Source organism: Bolinopsis microptera, unplaced genomic scaffold (genome assembly GCF_026151205.1).
Source record: "Bolinopsis microptera isolate Bmic1 unplaced genomic scaffold, MBARI_Bmic_1.0 sca83, whole genome shotgun sequence".
NCBI lineage: Eukaryota > Metazoa > Ctenophora > Tentaculata > Lobata > Bolinopsidae > Bolinopsis > Bolinopsis microptera.
Genome location: NW_026971855.1, coordinates 1 through 16,171, shown reverse-complemented (window position 1 = coordinate 16,171; position 16,171 = coordinate 1). Strand labels below are relative to the sequence as shown.

Genomic DNA, 16,171 nt, shown 5'->3' with positions numbered 1-16,171 from the left:
ATACAACTATATGGCGCGGCTTAAAACTAAACTGTGGGGTTGTAACTCGATGCGTTTATACTGTGCCGCGCCGCGCACTTAAAAAGGCTTCTCACAGAGACAAAAAAAGGCTTCTGGCTAGATCGGCGAGATGCGCTACTGTGCCGCGCCGAGCTGCCATGAATTGACATCGTCAATTAACTGTGGGGTAGATAATTTTCAAAACATAATACAGCTTTGTACTTATGTTTATTGTAGCGCGTTACCTGAGGACCCCAGCACCCCGGCGAAAGCCGCGGGCTTCATATTGCTGCGCGTGTTAAAACAAATTTTCGACATAAATTTGTCAGGAGATCAACTGTAATTCCGTTTACCAACCTTTTAAAGATATTTGACAGTGCCGATTCTATCCCTTAAAGGATTTTCAATAGTGCCGTGGAAAAATAAAACATCAAATTCATTCATCTGAACATTAGTAAAGGTTATAATGATATCAAATCAAGATTTCAAACGCGTACAATCATTAACCCTAATCAAGTATTGTCAACTGTGATTAAAAATTAGAGCAAAGTATGCTATCCTATATGTAAGCTACAATGAGGAAGAAACAGCATTATACAACAGTATTACAATAATAAATATAGGTGTAATACCAAAATGTAACTATTACTGCTAATAAATACAGTTTAAAGATAAACTTATCAAATTTAAAATTGACACGAAACTAATACGCGGTTTATATTAGAATGCAACAAAAACACTAAACACATCAAATAGAAACAAAAAAAGATATCTCGCACTGTCAGTCATTACATATTACAATTATATAAATAACACCGAAGAACTCATATATCAACAGCTCGAGTAGCGCACACTACTAGTACTAATCTCGAGTGTCTGACCGTGGCAGGGGAAGCGTCCAGGGTTCGATGCCGCGACCGTGATCTTTTAAACATTTTGTGAAAGTCGTCTTTGTTTAAGAAGGTCCACTTCCAGTAGCCCATTTTCTCCCCACATAACATTTCTTCATCCTCAGCAAGACCTGTTTTATTTTCCATTACAGTAATTCTATGTTCCAATGAAATCTAACTCTTCAATTTTAATATCAGCGGTCGGATCCTGAAATATGGAAGTGAAACTCAGTAAATTTTTACAGTCAAGTAATACTATAACTTCTATTCGTAAAATTTTACAAGATTTGTTTCCAGTTTCGGACAAATTCACAATATTACTACATAACAACTTAGTAATGTAAGCAGTAAGGGCCCTCTCCTAATTTTAATCTGTAGAAGTGCACGTGCAAATAACGCGCGACTTCAATGCAAAAATACGCGTGTGCTCTCGGCGCGCGCTAAAACTCTGCGCTGAAAATATTGGTTTGGTACCAGGCCACAACGAGAGTTTTAAAATTCCCGCCAATTTCAAACTCCAGAAAAAGAATCCGAAATTTTGGGACAGCCTAAAACATATTGTGATTAATGCTTTTCGACTTTATTTGTCCGTAAACTGACAACTACAGCAAATCCATCTTCTCTACGAACTGGGCCCGAGTTACTTGTTTTAAAATACAGCAAATCCATCTTCTCTACGAACTGGGCCCGAGTTACTTGTTTTAAAATACAGCAAATCCATCTTCTCTACGAACTGGGCCCGAGTTACTTGTTTTAAAATACAGCAAATCCATCTTCTCTACGAACTGGGCCCGAGTTACTTGTTTTAAAATACAGCAAATCCATCTTCTCTACGAACTGGGCCCGAGTTACTTGTTTTAAAATACAGCAAATCCATCTTATCTACGAACTGGGCCCGAGTTACTTGTTTTAAAATACAGCAAATCCATCTTCTCTACGAACTGGGCCCGAGTTACTTGTTTTAAAATACAGCAAATCCATCTTCTCTACGAACTGGGCCCGAGTTACTTGTTTTAAAATACAGCAAATCCATCTTCTCTACGAACTGGGCCCGAGTTACTTGTTTTAAAATACAGCAAATCCATCTTCTCTACGAACTGGGCCCGAGTTACTTGTTTTAAAATACAGCAAATCCATCTTCTCTACGAACTGGGCCCGAGTTACTTGTTTTAAAATACAGCAAATCCATCTTCTCTACGAACTGGGCCCGAGTTACTTGTTTTAAAATACAGCAAATCCATCTTCTCTACGAACTGGGCCCGAGTTACTTGTTTTAAAATACAGCAAATCCATCTTCTCTACGAACTGGGCCCGAGTTACTTGTTTTAAAATACAGCAAATCCATCTTCTCTACGAACTGGGCCCGAGTTACTTGTTTTAAAATACAGCAAATCCATCTTCTCTACGAACTGGGCCCGAGTTACTTGTTTTAAAATACAGCAAATCCATCTTCTCTACGAACTGGGCCCGAGTTACTTGTTTTAAAATACAGCAAATCCATCTTCTCTACGAACTGGGCCCGAGTTACTTGTTTTAAAATACAGCAAATCCATCTTCTCTACGAACTGGGCCCGAGTTACTTGTTTTAAAATACAGCAAATCCATCTTCTCTACGAACTGGGCCCGAGTTACTTGTTTTAAAATACAGCAAAGCCATCTTCTCTACGAACTGGGCCCGAGTTACTTGTTTTAAAATACAGCAAATCCATCTTCTCTACGAACTGGGCCCGAGTTACTTGTTTTAAAATACAGCAAATCCATCTTCTCTACGAACTGGGCCCGAGTTACTTGTTTTAAAATACAGCAAATCCATCTTCTCTACGAACTGGGCCCGAGTTACTTGTTTTAAAATACAGCAAATCCATCTTCTCTACGAACTGGGCCCGAGTTACTTGTTTTAAAATACAGCAAAGCCATCTTCTCTACGAACTGGGCCCGAGTTACTTGTTTTAAAATACAGCAAATCCATCTTCTCTACGAACTGGGCCCGAGTTACTTGTTTTAAAATACAGCAAATCCATCTTCTCTACGAACTGGGCCCGAGTTACTTGTTTTAAAATACAGCAAATCCATCTTCTCTACGAACTGGGCCCGAGTTACTTGTTTTAAAATACAGCAAATCCATCTTCTCTACGAACTGGGCCCGAGTTACTTGTTTTAAAATACAGCAAATCCATCTTATCTACGAACTGGGCCCGAGTTACTTGTTTTAAAATACAGCAAATCCATCTTCTCTACGAACTGGGCCCGAGTTACTTGTTTTAAAATACAGCAAATCCATCTTCTCTACGAACTGGGCCCGAGTTACTTGTTTTAAAATACAGCAAATCCATCTTCTCTACGAACTGGGCCCGAGTTACTTGTTTTAAAATACAGCAAATCCATCTTCTCTACGAACTGGGCCCGAGTTACTTGTTTTAAAATACAGCAAATCCATCTTCTCTACGAACTGGGCCCGAGTTACTTGTTTTAAAATACAGCAAATCCATCTTCTCTACGAACTGGGCCCGAGTTACTTGTTTTAAAATACAGCAAATCCATCTTCTCTACGAACTGGGCCCGAGTTACTTGTTTTAAAATACAGCAAATCCATCTTCTCTACGAACTGGGCCCGAGTTACTTGTTTTAAAATACAGCAAATCCATCTTCTCTACGAACTGGGCCCGAGTTACTTGTTTTAAAATACAGCAAATCCATCTTCTCTACGAACTGGGCCCGAGTTACTTGTTTTAAAATACAGCAAATCCATCTTCTCTACGAACTGGGCCCGAGTTACTTGTTTTAAAATACAGCAAATCCATCTTCTCTACGAACTGGGCCCGAGTTACTTGTTTTAAAATACAGCAAATCCATCTTCTCTACGAACTGGGCCCGAGTTACTTGTTTTAAAATACAGCAAATCCATCTTCTCTACGAACTGGGCCCGAGTTACTTGTTTTAAAATACAGCAAATCCATCTTCTCTACGAACTGGGCCCGAGTTACTTGTTTTAAAATACAGCAAATCCATCTTCTCTACGAACTGGGCCCGAGTTACTTGTTTTAAAATACAGCAAATCCATCTTCTCTACGAACTGGGCCCGAGTTACTTGTTTTAAAATACAGCAAATCCATCTTCTCTACGAACTGGGCCCGAGTTACTTGTTTTAAAATACAGCAAATCCATCTTCTCTACGAACTGGGCCCGAGTTACTTGTTTTAAAATACAGCAAATCCATCTTCTCTACGAACTGGGCCCGAGTTACTTGTTTTAAAATACAGCAAATCCATCTTCTCTACGAACTGGGCCCGAGTTACTTGTTTTAAAATACAGCAAAGCCATCTTCTCTACGAACTGGGCCCGAGTTACTTGTTTTAAAATACAGCAAATCCATCTTCTCTACGAACTGGGCCCGAGTTACTTGTTTTAAAATACAGCAAATCCATCTTCTCTACGAACTGGGCCCGAGTTACTTGTTTTAAAATACAGCAAATCCATCTTCTCTACGAACTGGGCCCGAGTTACTTGTTTTAAAATACAGCAAATCCATCTTCTCTACGAACTGGGCCCGAGTTACTTGTTTTAAAATACAGCAAAGCCATCTTCTCTACGAACTGGGCCCGAGTTACTTGTTTTAAAATACAGCAAATCCATCTTCTCTACGAACTGGGCCCGAGTTACTTGTTTTAAAATACAGCAAATCCATCTTCTCTACGAACTGGGCCCGAGTTACTTGTTTTAAAATACAGCAAATCCATCTTCTCTACGAACTGGGCCCGAGTTACTTGTTTTAAAATACAGCAAATCCATCTTCTCTACGAACTGGGCCCGAGTTACTTGTTTTAAAATACAGCAAATCCATCTTATCTACGAACTGGGCCCGAGTTACTTGTTTTAAAATACAGCAAATCCATCTTCTCTACGAACTGGGCCCGAGTTACTTGTTTTAAAATACAGCAAATCCATCTTCTCTACGAACTGGGCCCGAGTTACTTGTTTTAAAATACAGCAAATCCATCTTCTCTACGAACTGGGCCCGAGTTACTTGTTTTAAAATACAGCAAATCCATCTTCTCTACGAACTGGGCCCGAGTTACTTGTTTTAAAATACAGCAAATCCATCTTATCTACGAACTGGGCCCGAGTTACTTGTTTTAAAATACAGCAAATCCATCTTCTCTACGAACTGGGCCCGAGTTACTTGTTTTAAAATACAGCAAATCCATCTTCTCTACGAACTGGGCCCGAGTTACTTGTTTTAAAATACAGCAAATCCATCTTCTCTACGAACTGGGCCCGAGTTACTTGTTTTAAAATACAGCAAATCCATCTTCTCTACGAACTGGGCCCGAGTTACTTGTTTTAAAATACAGCAAATCCATCTTCTCTACGAACTGGGCCCGAGTTACTTGTTTTAAAATACAGCAAATCCATCTTCTCTACGAACTGGGCCCGAGTTACTTGTTTTAAAATACAGCAAATCCATCTTCTCTACGAACTGGGCCCGAGTTACTTGTTTTAAAATACAGCAAATCCATCTTCTCTACGAACTGGGCCCGAGTTTTTTGTTTTAAAATACAGCAAATCCATCTTCTCTACGAACTGGGCCCGAGTTACTTGTTTTAAAATACAGCAAATCCATCTTCTCTACGAACTGGGCCCGAGTTACTTGTTTTAAAATACAGCAAATCCATCTTCTCTACGAACTGGGCCCGAGTTACTTGTTTTAAAATACAGCAAATCCATCTTCTCTACGAACTGGGCCCGAGTTACTTGTTTTAAAATACAGCAAATCCATCTTCTCTACGAACTGGGCCCGAGTTACTTGTTTTAAAATACGACAAATCCATCTTCTCTACGAACTGGGCCCGAGTTACTTGTTTTAAAATACAGCAAATCCATCTTCTCTACGAACTGGGCCCGAGTTACTTGTTTTAAAATACAGCAAATCCATCTTCTCTACGAACTGGGCCCGAGTTACTTGTTTTAAAATACAGCAAATCCATCTTCTCTACGAACTGGGCCCGAGTTACTTGTTTTAAAATACAGCAAATCCATCTTCTCTACGAACTGGGCCCGAGTTTTTTGTTTTAAAATACAGCAAATCCATCTTCTCTACGAACTGGGCCCGAGTTACTTGTTTTAAAATACAGCAAATCCATCTTCTCTACGAACTGGGCCCGAGTTACTTGTTTTAAAATACAGCAAATCCATCTTCTCTACGAACTGGGCCCGAGTTACTTGTTTTAAAATACAGCAAATCCATCTTCTCTACGAACTGGGCCCGAGTTACTTGTTTTAAAATACAGCAAATCCATCTTCTCTACGAACTGGGCCCGAGTTACTTGTTTTAAAATACGACAAAGTTAACTGCAGAATGTTCCCGGTCAAAAATTAATTATAGTTTATATTAAAATATTGTCTATTGTCTATGTTTTACTATAATGCTGGGAGCCTTGTTGTAAATAATAGGGTACATACCATTCCTTGAAAGTCGTTATTTCGGAGTGAGCAATCATTTTGTTGACTAGCGAATCTAAATTGAAATAGTCGAATATCACTCAATTTCAGTTGCAGGTCGACATCCTTAAAATTAGAGAGCAAATAATTTTATTTTGTACTCTACTTCAGTCAATATAAATAGAAATTACAGCAATTTGAAGTAACAGCATATCAAGCTATATCATACATAATTATGAAAGCCTCGCAGAGATCTCGATTAAATCTGTAAACGTACATTTAACGGTAAGATATATAGATAGCGCGCAACATATGCGCACGCATAAAACCAATAAACACACAAAGCTACAAACTGGAACAAGAAATGAAAATTGTGAATTCAACCAGCTTGGATACTATTATCCAACGCGACATTGGTTTGGGCGCATTATCGACACGTTTTAAATGCGCGGAACATTTTTGTGCGCGGCACTAGCATTTTAAATTTTCAAAATTCAAATCATAGCCAGAGTTATGGTTATTTTTCAAGACAAATTTTGAGGCAAATTTTACGTGTAAATTATTCATTTTTCATTCATGATCACTCATAATTTGAACAATTTACCTTGGATTGAATTGAACTCTTCAGTATTCGATGATTAAAACAATTGTTTTAAGAACAGAGTAGTTTTAAAGCTAAACATTCGCAATTTGTCTTAACAGGAGTCTTGGGAGAATTATAAAAATGAAATTTAAACGTTTTAGCGGCGCATGAAGCCCGCGGCGTTCGCTGGGGTGCCCAGGCTATTATGTTCATTATAGATTTGGCGGAATGACAGGCTGAGCGCGGCCCAGTAATGTAGCGCGATGCGTTACTGTGCCGCGCCGCGCACTCAATGAGGATTCTCTGAGCTAGATCGGCGAGATGCGCTACTGTGCCGCGCCGAGCTGCCATGATGCATGAATTGACATCGTCAATTAATTATGTTTACTGAAGTTATTGAAAATTCACATATATCCGTGCGTTTTTCCCATTTCCTTTTTGATTAACGGGTGATACTTGTAAAATATTTGTTTCAAATATTATCAGGACCGTCGACGAGTCTTTAACCTGGCACGAATCCTGGTTATAAAAAGTCATAAAATGTAAAAAAGTTATTAAAAAAAGGGTAAAATTATAAAGTAAAATGACACGTCAAATAATTGTATAATTGCATTGTTGTTGTTTTAATTTTCATACCATATTATTTTTATAAATAAATTCAAAAGTTCAACCATCGAATCAGCCCGCTGCGCACACACCCATACCTCGTATTGGGGGTATTTTTGTCATACGTTGTTTACCTGGGGACCTCAGGCTATCATGTTCATAAACATTAGGCGGAATGACAGGCGGGGTAAATACGTTGTATGACCCGCCGCGCACGAGTGCGCGGCTCCCCCTGTATCGTTTAAACTCTACAGTATAGTGAAGCGACAGTGGGGGTCAACACGTGATTTTTAAAAAGGATATTTTAAATGTACTAGATTGTAGATATGAGCGCCGCGCAGAGCTCGCATATTGATCACCTTACAACTTCATGTTTACTGGGCCGCGCTCAGCCTGTCATTCCGCCTAATCTCTATTCTCTATTTCTATGTTGTTTACAACATTAAAGCCTGGGGTCCTCAGGTAACTTCGTGTTACTTTTATTTATTAATTACAGAATTGTAGCGCGATGCGCTACTGTGCCGCGCCGAGCTGCCATGAATTGACATCGTCAATTAATTACAGACTTGATCATTTGTTATTTTTTATATTAAGGCCAAAGGATTGTTTCTAAAATAGCCTTGTCATACGTTGTATGACCCGCTGCGCACGAAGTGCGCGGCTCCCCCTGTATCGTCAGGACGATAAAGGGGGTCATAGTCAATTTGCAAACAATAACAAACCAGAGGGAGAAAAAATTCTCCCTCCATAATAAGGCGCCGCGCCGTTCGTATTTGTACTAAATATTTGTGTGTCGCTAATACGAAATGTTTGCGGAGAACATGTCCGTGGGTTTAATTTGGATCCAGCCTTACTTTGTATCACGTTGCGACCCCCACGGTCGTTTCACTATGGTTTATCGTCCTGACGATACAGGGGGAGCCGCGCACTTCGTGCGCGGCGGGTCATACAACGTATGGCAAATAAGCCATAGTACTTAATTTTTATTTTAAGTTATATCTCATAGTTAATTGACATTATGGTTATTACATATTTATTTTGCCAAAGATGATCAACAATAATAATATCAAGACTCAATGAAACTGTCGGACCACGATGCATGGGGACTTGCCACCCCATTTCACATAGCCATGTGTATACGCGTACTGCGTGACGCGCTTGTTTCACAAGTTGAATATATACGGCGGTCGCGCGCTACTGCAAGCGAGAGGGCTCTGGTTAGAGCAACCACCCCATGGCAACATTATATATATCGTTTTGTTGTCTAAAGGAATTTGAACTCTTAATTTTGTTTGGTTGCAGATTGAGTTTCAATTCATATATGTTACATTTATAGATTAAAACTTGTGTCACTTGATACAAACTTAATAGTTTTATAGACCACTGAGCTGCATAGTAGAGGCTCTTACGGGCATTGTCTGCTCGATACGTTAGGGACCCCAGATACACCTTACTAGACGTATTTTTGACCGTAGAATCGATTGAAAGTGGTTTCAAGATGATTGGACTGATTGTTCTGGGGTAAAATCGCAAAAAACCGATTTTTGGGCCAAAAATAGGCCAAAAAACCATGTTTTTTGATATTTTGAGCAAGTTAATTTTGTTGGCATGTCGGCAAAACTTGCATAAAGATAGCTAAAAGACAGCCGCACAAGATTGTATAAAAATAAAACAAATCCCTCTATTTGTTCTGAGGTAAAAATCCAAAAAAGTGGTAAAAATTTTGACTTTTTTGCTTGAAGTTTGAATAATTTTTTGCAGTTGTATTAAATCAACCCAAAAATAGTCACATCGTGTTTGCCTAAATTTTTCCTTTCCGAGAAGTACCCACTTCATATACTTTATCGAAGTTTGAATATTTTCACTCCGCAAGCGTTTTTGCCAAATTTTCGACGCGCACTACGCGCAAAAGCATTTAGTTGTTATCAATTGGCACCCGCGCGTTCATCATAAATTTCAAACAGCTATAACTCAGCGAGATTATGTCCGTTCTAGCTCATATTTTCACACTAAATAGAAAATAATGTGATCTTATTGCTGACAAAATATGAATATAATTACTCTATTTGCCTTAGAGTAATAGACTGTCAAAGTTTAAAACGCGCATTGGTATAGCACGTGACTAATAAGGCCAAATTTATACTTTTTAACATATTATCGATCCTTAGACATCATACTATTGTGTCCAATTAGCGGTTAGGTCTCTAAACTCGTAGCAGAAAACACGTCTTTTTGCCCGTAAGAGCCTCTACTAGCATGTTGCATGGTTTTGGGTTGTATCACGTTGCGACCCCCACGGTCGTTTCACTATGGTTCGGCCATATTATGGTTCGGCCATATTATTGCCAAACTTTGTACCCAAAACCATGCAACATGCAGCTCAGTGGTCTATAGAACTATTAAGTTTGTAGCAAGTGACACAAGTTTTAATCTATAAATGTAAAATATATGAATTACCCAAAACCTTGTCATACGTTGTATGACCCGCCGCGCACGAAGTGCGCGGCTCCCCCTGTATCGTCAGGACGATACAGGGGGAGCCGATACAGGGGGAGCCGCACAAAGTTTGGCAATAATATGGCCGAACTTGTACCAATTGTAGCATTGTCAATGCTTGAAACCATTTGCTAGGCATCGTGAATTCAAATTTATTTGAACCATTGTTGTGAAAATATAAAATAAAACATACAATTAATTAAATCAAGTGATGCAATTGGCTGAGCACAATCATAAATCATCCTTTATAACTCTTCTCCTCGGGGGAGGTACCAATGTGGCAGGAAACCAGGGCTCATGCTGCCGCTGAGCTAAAGCAGTAGAGGGGATGGCGGCTTCTCTAGGATCTAACACGTTCTGAAGCAGACCAACACTATGTCCCAACGCACTGGTGTTGGGATGTCTGCCCCCGGTGCCTGTCCGGGTCAATAAAGCAGTCAAGCATCATGTATGTTATGTTGAGCATTCTCAACCAACAAATGTGGGAACTCCCATGAAAGACCAAAACAGATCTAAAGAGACACTTAACAACATTGGAAAAATAGATTTCAATTTGTTTATATAATTTATAAAGCGTATATTATATCCCAAAATCAGACACTGTCCCCAGAGTGTGTATGGACTGGAAAAATGCAGACTGGAAAAGATGGTCAAATGCAATCGAGACTAACTGTCAACATCTTCGTTCGGCCCCAGAGTTATTAAACCAAGGGGATCAGCTATGGCAACAGTTATTACATAAAATACAGGAGGCTAACCGAATGTTCATCCCTCAGAAGACAGTATCCATTCATTCAAAACCTTATTGGTGTCCTGCACTTACAACTCTATCTAATGAAGCTCTAGAAGCGAAAGACAGATTCAAGCAAAGGTCAACTCCCAGAAACAAGGCCACACTCACTGAAAGCATTGAATCATTCAAAAAAGCGCTGATTAAAGAAAAGAATGAATGGATTCGTGACAGAGTTGAAGCACTAAACACCAAAGACTGCACTCAATTCTGGAGAAAATATAAACGAGTTTTTGGAGCCAAAACTGACAACTTCATCTGCAACCTCAAAGACTGTGACTTGCTGGTCACATCTGAAAAAGATAAGGAAGAGCTGTTATTTAATACTTTCTTCACAGGAAAACACCTTCAAAACCAACCCAATGACCAAGAGCACGAAATGCATGTAAATAATGAGTTCAGTAAATTAAAGAATGTTAGCAGCAAATCTGCAAGTAGTTACAGTGAAGATGATCCGCTGAACAACCATATTTCCATAGACGAGATAAAATCAGCTATAGAAAGGCAAGAAACAAATGACAAATCATGTGATGCAGACAATATTCACCCCACCATCCTCAAACACATAAAAACAAATTGTCTTCACGTCTTGCAGATCATATTTAACTGGTGTATGAGCACAGGAAAATGGCTGTGAAAATCTTCCGATGTAACATTCTTGAGGAAAGAAGGAAAATCCAGCTACATGTTACCTGGTGCTTATAGACCGATTTCCATATCATCCTACTTTGGAAAGATTTGTGAAAGAGTGCTAGATAAAAGATTGAGACTCTTCCTGGACATTGAAGGAACTCTTGATGAAGATCAGGAAGGTTTTATTGGAGGGAGATCAACAACGCGATATCTTTTCAGAATGCTGGCTAACCTTGAGGAAGTTAAACGACAGAAGCTGGCATGTATAGTGCTTTTCCTTGACTTCGAAAAGGCATTTGACAGTGTTCATCTTCCATCACTATGTGTCAAACTATCAACTCTCGGTATTCAAGGAAATATTCTTAACGTGCTGAGAAGTTTCCTGTTCAACCGGACGATATGTCTAAAAGTGAACAACTATAAAGGAGAAAAAAGAAAATGCACAATATTTGGACTACCTCAGGGGGCTGTACTCTCACCTCTCCTCTTTATCCTATACATAGCAGACATGACGCACAACACCCCGGAAGAGGTAAAAAGATATCTAAGCTGCTACAAATTTGCAGATGATGGTACACTTATGATTTCCTTTGAGAACATCTCCGGATGCCATGAAAAAATGCAGATGGTATGTGACCACCTTAGCAAGTGGTGCATCAAGAACAAGCTAGTAGTGAACTGTGATACAAATAAAACAGAGGCAATAATCTTGAAAACTGCAGCCTATAATGAAGAACAGAAACCTGCAGAATTATGTATTAATGGGAAAAGCATCAACTACGTCAAAAGTACGAAGGTCCTATTGGATCAACTTGGACCTCTGCAAGGCAGACAGAGATATTCGTTTTTTAGCCAGAAAGGAGAGGAAGAAGAGGCAGGAGGAAGCGAAGAAAAGAGAGACAGAGAAGACGAAGGAGGAAGCAAAGAAAAGAGAGCCAGAGAAGACAGAGGACAAAGCGGAGGCCGCAGTGCCCAGCCGTTAAATATTTTTTATACCAATGCTAACGGCCTATTTAATAAAATTGATGAACTAAAATGTATTTTATCAATGTATAAATCTATTGAGGTAATTTGTGTAACAGAAACTCATTTTAGTAGTGATATATTAGATGCCGAAATTTATATTGAAGGATTTAGTATGTTTAGAAAAGATAGAGATTTTAGAATTGACAATTCCACTGGCAGTATAAGTGGTGGAGGAGGCTCTATAATTTATGTTAAAAACTGTTGTAATGCTTCACTAGTGAACTCTTTTTTAAAGGCACCGGATTCTTTAGCTGTTAATATCAACACATCAGGTGGACTGATTAGTATTTGTTGTATTTACAGATCTACTTCATTGAATTTAGAACAGAATAATGCGTTAATATCTTGTATCAAGAGCATCTGTAGTGAAAGGAATGATTTTGAAACACTCCTTTTAGGAGATTTTAATTTACCAAATGTTTTATGGGAAACTGGTAGCATAAATAGTAATATTGCTAGCAAGAACCAGTTTTTAGTTACTCAACAGAAATTCATGGATGTTTTCAATGACAGTGGTTTAACTTGGTATTTCACCAACGAGACAACTAGAAGACGGCTTGTGAAGGATACTCTCCAGGAGAGTCTTCTTGATCAGGTCCTGTATACAAATGATGCTCTTGTCAACGGTTGTAAGATCGTTTCTCCGCTTGGTAAGAGTGATCATGTTGGGATACTTGTCGAACTAGTTGTTTCGCCGGATACTAGCAAATGTTTAAAAGAGAAGATTATCAAACCTATATGGGGTAAGATTTCCTCTGAAGAGTTATTAAATTTTAGTTTGAAAAATATCGACTGGGATTATAGTTCTACCAATGATGTTCAAGATATGTGGGCTGAATTACATGGTAAACTGGAGACTGTTGCTGCAGCTGTTCCGACTGCTTCGGTTTATCTCGACAACAGACCTGTCAAGTTGCCATGGAGTACATCTGCACTTAAACGAATGAGAAAGAATAAAGATAAAGCATGGGCTGAGTTTGATATTAATCCATCTGATGTTAATTTTAGTTATGCAAGTAGCAAACAACATACTTATGAATTAGCAGAAATTAAAGCTAAAGTTAATTATGAAAAGAAAATTACATCTAATCTGAAGCAGAATTGTAAGTCTTTTTACTCTTATTTACGAAATAAACGTCAAGTTAAGTCTAGTGTGGTTTCTTTAGATAGAGGAGATGGTACACGCACAGATAGTTCAACTGAGTCAGCTGAGGTACTCGCAAGTGCCTTTAGCTCTGTTTTTGTGCGTGAACCACCTGGCCCTCTCCCTAAAACTGAGAATTTAAGACCTGACAATGAGAGTATGGATGATATTGATGATATGGAAGTCAGCAGTTCTGATATAAAAAAGCAACTCTTAAAGCTTAACATTTTTAAGAGTTCTGGTCCGGATGGTGTTCATCCGAAGTTGTTGAAATCGCTAGCTTATGACAACAATTTTGTTGAAGCATTAACTAAATTATTTCAAAAGTGTTCAGATACAGGATCTTTACCTGCAGTGTGGAAATCTGCATCTGTTGTAGCATTGTTTAAAAAGGGTATTAAATCGGACCCCTTAAATTATAGACCAGTTTCATTAACGTGTATTTTGTGCAAAGTGTATGAAAAGTTGGTGAGAGCACATGTATTAAATTTTCTAGAACATCGAATTTCGAAGCATCAGCATGGATTTGTTAAGGGTAAATCGTGTTTATCTAATCTTTTAGAGACATTTGATGACATTCTTGACATTTTAGATGAAGGTGCCCCGGTTGATCTTCTATACTTTGATTTTAGTAAGGCATTCGACACAGTCCCCCACTTTAGACTTCTGTCTAAATTGGAAGGCTTTGGTGTCAAAGGAAAGGTTTTAGATGTTATTAAAGATTTTCTGACAGACAGGACTATGAGGGTTTCTGTAGAAGGACAATGGTCCGAGGTTAAACATGTTTTATCTGGTGTTCCTCAGGGGTCAGTTCTAGGCCCTCTCCTATTCATTCTGTATATTAATGATTTGCCTGACCTTGTAAAAAATAAGATAAAGTTATTTGCTGATGATCTTTAATTAATTGGTAATGCAGCTAACCACGGTAGTGTTGCTGAAGATTTTGAAGAATAATAAGTTTGGGAAAGTATTTGGCTTTTACAATTTAATCCTGCCAAGTGCAAAGTAGTGCACATTAATTTTAACAACAATCCTAATTTAAGTTATAAGGTAAATGGTATAGAACTTGAAGTATCTGATCAGGAAAAAGATTTGGGGGTTATTACCCATAGCTCCCTGCTTTGGAACGAACAGATCAAAGCATGTATCGCTAAGGCAAATCGTATGATTTGTTGGATTGTAAGGAATTTAGTTATTAGAGAAAAGGTTGTTATGATTGCTATATATAAAGCTTTAATAAGACCTCATCTTGAGTATTGTGTCCAATTGTGGAATCCACCTGCGGCTCATGGAAGTTGGGGGACTGTTTTGGAGCTGGAGAGCGTCCAGAGGCGGTTTACCCGTCTGATTGATGAGGTGGGTACTCTTCCTTACAGCCGTAGACTGGAAATCCTCAATTTGACAACGCTGGCAGAGCGGCGAATACGTGGGGACCTTATTGAAGCTTTTAAGGTTATTAATGCTATGACTGATTATGGTTCAGACTTGTTCAGACCAAGCAGATCAGGTCTTAATCTGGTTTCATCCAATAGATGTAGTAAAAGTGTGACAAAGGTCAAGAATATCCAGAAGTCTTTTCTCCCGGAGCGAGTTATTCCATATTGGAACAAACTCCCTCCGGACGTCAAGAACTCTGTGACAGTTTTAGGTTTTAAAATTAAATTAGAAGGATATAAGATAGATATGATTTCTAAAAGTATTACAAATGATTGCTTTTTTTGGAATGTTTCTAATGAAGTTTTAGTAAGAATTGAGGGAGCCAGTTATGTCAGTAATAAAGAGAAACATAACAATTATCTTTGGTTCCATCCTTATGTGGCAAAGAAGCGTTTTATAAATCTTTATTCCACTGGGAAGTTTTTAAAATAGGATAATGTTTTTGATGAAATTGTTTTTAAATATTGTATTTGATAATTAATTAATATTGGTGGGGAAATATTTATTATATATTTTTTCACACAGTGCGATGATAGTTTGTAGACATGTGTGATGATGTGATGTCATAAATTTTACTTTTACTTTACTTTTACTTTTACTTTAATAGTAGATGAGGACCTCAATTTCAAGAAACATGCGTCTCAAAAACTTAAAGAATGCAAAAGAAAGTGGGGATTAATAACAAAATCAACTAACCGCAACTATGGTCTAAACGTTTACAGCCTCACTCTCCTCCTTAAGACAATGGTCCTCACTAAACTGTTCTACGCAGCACCTATTTGGCTTCACAAGTGTCTCAATCAATTTAAAAGCTTCTGGAATAAAATAATTCTAAAAATATCTGGATCAGTCCTGAACCCACAAAGGGAATTAACCGAACTTGCTCTCCACCTACCACCACTGGATGTGCAACTCGAAGCTCTCTCGGTTAAATTCATGTGCAAAATACTCACACAAGGTGACAATCTTTCAGCTACCCTCTACCAAGTTGATGAAAGCAGAATACCAAGTTTTCATGTCCTAACAATGTCACTGAAAAAGTACTTCCTCTGGAAAGAAAATAAGTCACACGGAACCAGAATGATAGACCTAACGCAGCAACATTTCAAGGATCTAGCCTATTACAC

The 16,171-nt window shown here is 38.5% G+C and overlaps 1 long non-coding RNA gene across 1 annotated transcript; it reads right to left on the bottom strand.

Annotated features, from left to right (window-relative positions):
- Positions 1–435: 435 nt before the first annotated feature.
- Positions 436–6,592, bottom strand: LOC134825785 (uncharacterized). The gene is made up of 2 exons (XR_010161608.1): positions 6,351–6,592; positions 436–1,098 (listed from the first exon to the last, which is right to left on the bottom strand). It is a non-coding gene; the product is annotated as an uncharacterized LOC134825785 (long non-coding RNA).
- Positions 6,593–16,171: the final 9,579 nt, after the last annotated feature.